Genomic DNA, 11,078 nt, shown 5'->3' on the forward strand with positions numbered 1-11,078 from the left:
GAAGGGCATGACTGCATGAGTAGGTACAGTATAGATTCTGATATTGGATAATGCATGAAGAATACAAGGTAAAATAGAAAAAAGTAACAAAGTTAGCAAGATTAAGATAAGTTAAGATTAAAGAGTAAAGTAAAGATTCGTTTGAAGATTTTTTGAATAAAAAGAAGGAAAATGCCTAATGATTATTATATGAATGTTTAAACAGAAATAAGTGTATATATTTAATTTTTTTAAAATACTATTTAATATCTAATACATAATAAAATTTTTTGAATAATACAATAAAAGTTTTTCAATAATGATGAATTGTTTCTGCAATTTGTATTTTGCGGATTAACTGCAGAATTCACTTATCCGTGCGGTTGCCATGGCACCCTATTCCGCGGACAATTGAGAATACTGTATGATCCCGGATAGACACATATCACAGTTAACCGTTTTTTTTTCAATTCGTTGCCACGTGAACAAACAAATCCTGTATTTAAATATTCGAGAAAATAGCTAGAACACTCGTACGTCCGATGGCGTCGTGGATCTAAAGATGTGTTGAAACTAAATAAGCTCTCCGAAAGCTAAACCCTCTGAAGCCAACTGCAGTAGGAGGTGTAAGTGCCGTTGGAGAGTTAGATTAGGGGTCCACATTTCTTTTCCACATTTCTTGTTCAGTAAGTTTTCAAAAAAAATGGCAATTTAGTCCATTTTACATGAAACTAGTCGCTTTTAATCAACAGGTAATGAACGGTCACGGTTCGATCCTCTGTCGATGACAACATTTTTGCACTAGTTTTTAAATTTATTTTATTTCTTGTTTATCGATTGACGTTATACCTACATTATATTACTGTTACGTGGTATTTGGTAACTATTAAGTATTAATACGTTGTTTATCCCTGTAGATGTAGTGTATCAGTGACAGATTAGTACAAAACAAATGAATGTGCGGAATTATTTTTATGTTAATAATATTGGAGATTCGAGTACGTTTAACATACATTTAAATACAACTTTAATATAATAGTATATATTTTACTTTACAGGCAACCCTCAGGCTTAAAAATACATGGATAAAGCGATGAAATGAGACTAGTTTGGCAGTCAGCACACGTATATTTTAGTTGGCCGAAGGATTATTACTATTTATATAAATTTCGTTAATTATTTTTTAAAAAGTCAAACATTTCTAACAACGTGTGAGGGGCCTTAAATTAAATTATCAAGCTTACCCAAAGAATAAAATTCAAGAAAAAAAAACTAAAAATATTAAAAATATTCGTTAACAGCTCAAAACTAGTCATAATATTTTCAAAATATAATTTCAAGTATCTACTGTTAGTAATTTTTGAATTTCAATAAAATAAGAAAAACGTTCCATATGAAATCGAGTGTATATTTAATGTTGTAAAAGTTTGAACTTCAAATGTTTATAAAAATTTAATTTGACTTTCCGGTTGATATTTTTTTTTTTTTTTGATATGGGTAGTAGATAAACTTATGAGGAATCTTGTACCTAATAAAAATTTACATAAAGAAATTACTATAATCATACAGAACCATTTGTTTTCTATTACTGTTATCTCTGATATTTTTTGTCCACCAGTTATTATAAATTCATATATTATATGTATACTAACTATATATTATAATTAGTTATACATTTAGATATATCATATTAATATATTGTGTACATTTAAACTATATACGAACCTACACACATTTGTGTGGATTAGGTATATCTAATTTTAGTTATTACCTTATATTTTATTTTCAAAATAACAAAATGGTTTGTTGTACTATTCAGCAATAGCTGTAGTACTGTATAATAATCTTGATGGTTTAAGAACCAAATAATAAAATGATATACATATTTGCATAAGAAAGTATTGTACAGTAGATAAAGGAAAAAACTGAACCAAAAACTTTATAAAATGCTTTCTAATAAAAATTCAAGAATAACTGCTGCAGTGGGAATACTCCCCCCCCCCCACAAAAAAAAGTTTGTGTTTGCTTTTTGTGCCTGATGGCTAAATTTAAAAGAACTGTTCAAGCTTACTCTGGGAAACCGTAGAGTGCTCGACTAACCTCCATTGAAGGGGTTAAGAATTTCATTTAAGAACATTAATATGTTACATATTATGTTTAGTTATTATAACAATAGAGTAATATCACAACATATAATAATAGTTTAATCTACTTCCTTTATTTTAAGTAGTTCAAGTAGATAATTTGCTCCACTTAACATGTTCAACATGAGTTCACAATGTGTAATAATACGTTCCCATTTAAAGTATGGTGATTCATATTTCGTATAAAAAGTTAATTGAAGTAGATATAAACAAAAACAAAATTTTATTAAAAATGTCGATTGCTTGCAATTTCCACAAGTTTACCATACATGACTAAAATATTTTTTCCATGAGCAACTTTATAAAATAATATAAAATTAAGCCAATAAGACTAAAATTATTTATAACTATTTATACCTGCAGTAATTATACAAGCAACGAGCTACTATTAATTTGTTTTACATCCATTCCATTTGTAGACCTGTATCTATAATCTAACATATACAATAAGGCGTTCAAAAAATGTGGAAACGCTGTAAATACTGTTTGCATATTTTTGTAATTACATAAAGCAACAACAGAATATAACACTGCTGTACATTTATTAAGTAAAATAAATAAATTCCAAGGATGTTTTATAATTTATTTCTTATTTTTGATTTTTAAAGTATTGAACACATTTTTAGCAAGAATATCGTATGTATTGTATAATAACGAAGCCCGTTCAGATGGAAGGGGGGGATCTGGGTAAAAATTGACCAAGGGCTCGCATGCCTTCATACAAAAAAAAAAATAAGCCATCTTTGGTAAGTGTAAAACCTATAGTCCATAGGCTATAAGAGTTATCAGCACATTTTTGTGAAAAGTACCATTTACCTAGATTTACCCTAAATAATATTTAAATAAAAAGGGGCCCCTTGCATGGTTCTGTATTTCCTTTGCCCCAAAATATCTCTGAACAAACCTGGTAATAACTATTTTAACATTATAATATACCATGATAATATCATAATATATCATGTTATATAATATATATTTATAATTAGCTTATAAATCAATACCACGTACTGTAAAATGGTGCGAATAGGTTCGTTGTATAAATAGCTCGATATTAGTCTGAATATTAAATTAGTAAGTATGGCGTATAAAAAATTATAATATCCATACATAAACTTCAAGTCCCTGTGGTTAATATTTGTTAAATTACAATATAACAACTAAAATCATTATTTTTCATTTAAATTTCTAATTTTATCAAATGTTGACTATCAGAAAAATGCATTGATTAAAAAATAACAAATGTTAGCTACCCCCCTCACTACATGTATCACTGTCGTCAATATAGTTATGTCCCATTATATGTCGAACTCACATATATTTATAAAATTAAGGATCACTGTACAGTGTACAAATTGTAACTACACATTTATGTAGTATTTGTGTTACACGCAGGTATAACTTTTCTAAGACGGAACAACTGAATTACGTTACAAAAATGTCGTAGCTTTTGATCGGAGATCATTTAACCTGATTTGTTAATAAGATAAACACATGTAATTATAGATCCATTTAAATCTGACTCATCAGTGTAATCACGATGGAAGAATGATTTATTACGAACAATTTCCTTCTTGTTTCCACCAATTTCCTTGTCTAGTATGTTGTCTAGTATATTAGCACATCTTGATAATATAATTATAATATACTATTAATGCAATACTAATGTTAATTATATAAAACTATATATTATCTACCGCATAATGTCAATACAGTATGGTTGCTTTATTTTTGATATAGGTAGGTGCCATGGTTTACTGTCAAACGTTAATCAATATTTATGTGGGTGTGTAAGGAGAACTTAGTCAAAACTCAAAAGAAATGCCTTTTAAGTACTTCCTCGGAGCGGCTATAGTTTACTGTCAATAAAATAAATAGCATAACAATTAATTGATACTAAACATATTATAAGTGCCTAACTATACATAACTGTTCCGTTTAACTCGTTAGCCGTTGTGATCAATTGGTGTGATCTATAAAGTGAACCATAACGAAAAAAAATAAACTTTCCGATGATTAAACCACCGCATCATGCATGCTGCAGTGTACATATTCACGAATAATAGTTGACTTGACTGTTGGTCGTATATTTAATTGAAACTGTCGACAACACGAAATGCAAAAAACAGCCATAAATTGTTTAACCATTAGTCATTACTCATTAATCATTACATATGTGGATAGATAACATTATGACCAGCATTACAATGCATCGACAATAATATGTATGAACACGAATTTGGTATGTAATAATATAATATATATTAAAGTAAAATAATTATTAAATTGAATTGTAATAGGTTATATTATATATTTATATACCATCATATTCTCGAGGAAAAATTAGCCTTTAAAAATAATTAAAAACATTCTTTGGTTGGAAAATAGTCATCAAAACACCTGAATATAATAGTTATTATAAAATAGTTGTCTTATGAACACATTATCATATTCTGTGATATGTCAAGGGGTAGGTGTACAAATTGAAATATTACTTCAGTCACCAACTTATAAAAAGTTATTGATTAAATTAGTAATTAATAATGAAACAAACAATATTATTGACAGTGAAATATATATTTTTATTTATTTTATTCATCAAATTTGCAATATATGATCATCAATTGAATTTTGAAAGCAACTACCAAGTATTGCAAAAAGTAATATCTATTATTAAGTTAGGATGCATTTTACTCGTATTTAAATAAATTGTGTTAGTAACAATATCTATTGGTATTAAGGATGGTAATCAGTTGAAATATTTATTAAAAACTGTAATAATTACATTGTGTGAAAAGCGCAGTGCTTAATTTAGTTATGGATTTAAATCTTTGGTAATAATCATTATCATAACTATACATTTTTTTTATGTTAGCATGATTAAGTAGTTATATTATAAAGGTAATTTAATATTTAATATTATTATTTAAACTATAATTGTATGACAAATGTACAGATTGATTCATCCCCATTATTTCCTTAAATAATTCGTTTAGTCAACTTTTGATTTTTGGAATTATTGAGTGTACTAAATGACCTTATTTTCAAATACTTATTTAGATTATTTTACCATTTAAGGACTAATAAGTGCTCTATAGCTACTTCTGTATACTATGAAGCAGATGATTTTTTTTTGAAATTTCTCTGTACCTATCTAAATTACAATTATATACCATATTATTAGTACATAAGTTAAAGTTTAATGAGGTTCTAAAAATGTATAAGTATAAGTAATATATACTCACTACATTATATAATTACACGACCACACGTTCGAGTTTTGATGTAGGTTATATTTCGAATATATTTTCAAAAAATGAATTTACTTAAAAAGTTCCCAAATGTTAAAAAGGGGCATTAAGTACTTGTACTTAAAAGTCCCGAAATTCATAATAGTCAGAATATATTTAATGAAAATACGGGGGATGGACATGCATGGCATCATGAATCACTTGATGTACTCGTATGATTTTGAATGATATTAAAACTAATTCTTAAGTTGTTATAGATTCTATTGGTTTTTACAAATTGCATTGATGAAGGCTTCAAAATAACTAAGAATCAGAATTATGTTAAATGTTTAAAACTAACATAATTCATGTAAGTATACTAAATACATGAATTCAGTTCTAAAAATACAACAATTCAATTTAAAAATGGATAACATTATTATGCTGATTTTAAAAATTCAATATTTTATAGAACGGTAGAACCGAATGATATATTTACATAGTGAACTTATAAAATTATTTAGAAATAAAATGGACTAATAATCTTTGGCCTCAAAGTTATAAATTAAAATATAGTTATGGCATAGTATCTTCATTTTCATCAATCTTGGAAACTTTTTTTTGACATGGATCAGAGGACCGTCTGTGGTTGTTAAATAATTTGGTCTCCGTTTCCAGGAACAGTCATAATCCGGGATAAATTCTACAGAATTATGTAGTCCACGAGCTTGCGTGTGTGTGTGTGTGTGTGTGTGTGTGTGTGTGTGTGTGTGTGTGAAAGAGAGACAGAGAGAGAGAGAGAGAGAGAGAGAGAGAGAAAGAACGGAGGAATGAGGAGTTCGTCATGTGGTACTTACACGAGTGGGCCTTCTGCCCTCAGTGCCATGTAAGCACTGCAACAGTGTACAATAAACCTACACACGACTACACAAGCGAGGCACCACTAATGGTTGTGTATAATAAATTGCCGATGCGTGAGAAAAAAAATAAAAAGTAAATAATTTATATTCGTCGTACGGCTATAGATCTACTTTTTTTTCAGGAAAAAAAAGGGTCTAAAAATATGCCGACCGGAACGACTGTGGTAGTTTCTCCGAAACAGCTTCAACGTGTTTATATGTATAGTATAAAGTATCTGGTACTGTGATTGAAAGTTCTTTTGTCATACATTATATTATGTAAACATATATATTATATAAAGATTAATGCCCATACAATAATATGTCTATTCACCTGTAAAACTTCACAATCATATTATATAATTTATAACCAAATGAGTTTATGTTGATATAATATATTATCATTATATACTACTTATATAATATTATATGAATTCAAAAATGAGTGCACTTTTTAAAATTACATTTGAAGTATAATATGATCAAGTATTTACTGTGGACATCTAACAATATGCCATAGTTACCTCAGAGCGAAACGTTCAAAATTCATCAACAATTTTTAATTACACACCATTCATAACGATTCCAATACATCGTTTGAACGAATAGATTTGTATTATATTATATTATATTATAATCTATTACAATTGGATTTCTTAAAAAGTCGTCAACAATAAGCCTAAATCACACAAGTACGACACCACTGTCACGTCACGGTAGCGATACGACAAAATAATCTTTACCGGAGTGTTTTGTTCTGTCATGTCCTTACTAGTGGGAATCTGGTTTAATGATATAGACTTTTTAAATATCCAATTGCAATATATTATATGTATAACATAATACAAATCATTGAATATTGTCATAGTAATCTTGTCGTTCCTATAGTAATTTTTTTATCTTACTTACAATTTTTTTAAAATGTTTTGATGCAAGTCATGTCATAGTTTTGGATCCTGAATATAGCAAGGAATAGACTGGTTTTACATTACTTACCTAGTGTTTTATATTATTATCTTCTTCTAAGAACCATATTATATTCCTGTAAAATGATTGCGTGAAAGGTTTCGTGTATTCACCTTAAAAATTGATATTTTTAGTCTATCTATGCGTAAAAAAAATACTACAGAGTACACAAAATCGTAAAAAATGTCTGCGGAAATGTAAGCAAGCTCTGACAGAATTTTATTGTACTAATCTAATGGTGCAATTTATCATTGAATTTATTTTAAATATCACAACACAATAGTGGCGTGGCGTATCTTGGGTTATAAATGAATGTAGTAGTACATACTGTGTAGTAATAATAAGATCCCCCTCCTATGGCGCTTTGTCTATACACTTTAATAGGCTCGCGTAAGCAGTTTCGATTCGCATTACACGGCGTTAAGTATAATAATATGTGTTGTGTAAGTTATCATCAAACATATTACGAATTTTAAAAATGATATCTTTTATTAAATTAATTATTTTACTTGATTTTAATCAAAAAAGTTTTTTTTTCAAGCGTAAGTAGTGTAAAATTATTATAATTAAAAAAAAAACTAAATAAAGGATGCACCAGGATGCAAATAATATAATATCATTTTTTTAAATCGCACACTACTGCAGTTCAGCCCTGTAGATGAAATGTTTTCTACTTTTATATCTAAAAATAATAACTAATAAAATGGAGATCAACTTTCACATGCCCAGGAGGCATTAGTTGCTGCTTTTCAAACTGAAATTAAAAAAATTACAAATTCTCCAAAATAAGTGTTCTTAAGGATAGAAAAAATAAAATAGGCACTAAAATAGTAAAATCCTCCTTGTGTATGCGAAATAAACAGCTACATTTGACATTTTATCATTATGCTTTACATAATGATACGGGATTGAACGTGGATAATTAATTATTAGTTCAAAAACATTCCTAATAAAAAAGGCCTGTCTGTCATATTTCAAAATGGGCTAAAAAAAATGCAAACATAGGCCTAGGTAACTCACCTTAAAACCACATATACCAAAAGACATATTCCTAGAACACCAACCATACAGCTAATATGCAAATGTCTTGCTTTAATTATCCAATATGTAATATATAAATTATAACTATAAAGACCATAATGTATGTAAATTATATGTAATATTGTTGTCATTTTACAACATAGTACAAATATGAAGGGTGTGGACACAATTAATTAAATAAAAAATAATAATATTTGGACGGCTAAGAAAAAATTAGTTATTGTTACAATTTATAGCGTAGGGACATGTAATAGGTACCTCCGTGACGGGTTTGATTCATTACAATAATTTAAAATAAACGAATAAAGTTATTTGCCAATGTAATAAATAAAAACAATTATTATCGTCAAATGAATACATATTGTAACGAATCATATATCAATTATAATTTATTAATACATTTTATTACAATATTAAATCTCATAAATGGTTGAATAGATACAAATTACAAACTGTTTTCGGCTAACACATAAACGTCGATTACTTAGGGACATTAAATTATTTTTAAAAACTTATAATTAACAACATAGGTAAAACATTGAGCAACGCATTCATTTAAGTAACATTATAATATAATATTTTTAGACATTTGCGGAAACCAAATATAAAACTTAACACACAAATAAAAACCAAATATTGTCTTAATAATAAAAATAATAACAAAACAAATGTGTTATCATACCAACAATTTATAATTTATCGAATAAATATACGAAAATGTCACGGGACAAAAACGTAACGTCGTATTATTATTATAATACATCGTATATAATAATAACATACAGTATGTTTCAAATGCACCCATTATTATTATTTATACATATTACAGAAATATCATATTATTATATACGTAGGTGTTATACAATATTTCGTTCACATCCGTCACATTTTTTTGAAATATATTATTATTAATATTGTACAATTTTTTATTACGTCTTATATATACAGCTCTTTCGTTCACACGTTTTTACAATGATAAAATATTACATTTAAACATAATAATATCAAGCATGTACACACAGTACACACTTTGGGCTATAGATTCCGTATTATACGACAATATCGGAATATTTAATAAAAAATTATCAAGCAAATATTATGTGTTTGAAACTTTCGTATGTTATTATAATGTACCTAGAAATTCGGAACACAAGACGCCACATCGCAGGCAGCCGGTCAATATTAATTACAGACTGGACAAAAGTTATGTCGCAAACACAATAAACAGCTGTTTTTTATATTTTGTTTTAAACCCGTCTGTATTGACCAGAGGAAATAACACTTCGAACTTCAAACACTGACCGGGAGATTATAAGCGGTTTAAATTCTTTCTGTGAATACATTTTTTTAATGATTTATGAATGCCTACTAAAAAAGTTGTGAGAATATAGTATTATTCCTTTGGTATTTAAACTTTATTGCACCTCCAGCTTGCATGCAAAAAGTAGTATCTAACTATCTTTTTGCATAGGTACCCACATTGCCACATTGGGTAAGTTTCATTCCTTAAAACTATCTTCAGATCGGAGTTCCTTTCGAATAGGAATCTAACATATAATATACGTTTACATCCCAATCATATTATTAAGTTGTATGTAATATCACAACTATCTTTCTTTACAACCAGCTGAGTAGTTTTTTTAAATACATTTTTTATGTAGTTACAAACCTACCCATGATTTAAAATGTAGTTGTCATGGGGAATCAACATTGTCAATTTTTCGCCATCAATCGTGATGGTAAAAAATAAAAGATATACTACATGTTCATTTTTGTTGTCTTCAGTTTTCTTAATAAAACATAAAAATTTATTTATATTTTATTTTACTCGTATTGTCATATGATATTTGTATATATAGGTGCCAAGCAAATAGATTCTATAATGGGATGGGGATTAGGGTTAATTTGGTGCTTTGCTACTTCTCCCAAACGGCATATCTTATAAAACCCTCCCAATACGCATCGTAAAATAAAATATGCCGCTGCTGCTGTATTGTTTTCGTTATTATTATTTATTTTACGATCGAAAATATATTTTGGTATTCCGATGACAAGCAAAGGGGTCTATAGAAAATGTCAGAAAGACCGAAAAACGATTTGAATGTTCGATTTAACGCATCGGGCTCTGAAGTAACGTATGCGTGTATAATGATATAATAATATATTCTATAGGTACGACCGAAAATAATGCAACACAACCGTAGCTGTGATTGTGTTTTTAAAAAAGATCGAGAAGGGAACGTATTCACTATTCAGTGACACAAAGCATTATAATGTCCTGCAGTACCTACCCACACATAAGGTTTGGTCTCACTGACAAATAACATCTACTTTACGCATACAAAGAAATCGAAAGTGTAATATAAAAAAAGCCCCCTCCCCGAAGTCTAAAAGAAGCCCACTCGTTGTTTTACTTTTAAAGTTTAAATTGGAATTTCGCCTATCTATATACAATTTACACAGATAATTTTTAATATTTATAAAGTATTATAGTGTGATGTTATAGTTAAATCAAAATATTGGGAACGACCTTCATGCGCAGGATTGACGACATAAATACACCAATAATTGTAGAATACTGTGATATTAAAGTATCGTACTCTCTGTCCGATAAAAGCGACGGATTGGTAGACGACGAAGTGCCCGAAGCGAATATACTCGCGATTTCAATCGAATCAAACCGGGGTGAGCGTTGTACCGTATATATCATTAAGGGTGTGAAGATTTCTCTCTTTTTTCTAACAAAAGTACTACTCGACGAGCTTATATGCACGGGAAAGATATAATATATATTTCTTATTTATGGGTGTGAGAAATAAAAA

Source organism: Myzus persicae, unplaced genomic scaffold (assembly GCF_001856785.1).
Source record: "Myzus persicae strain clone G006 unplaced genomic scaffold, MPER_G0061.0, whole genome shotgun sequence".
In the NCBI taxonomy this organism is placed as follows: domain Eukaryota; kingdom Metazoa; phylum Arthropoda; class Insecta; order Hemiptera; family Aphididae; genus Myzus; species Myzus persicae.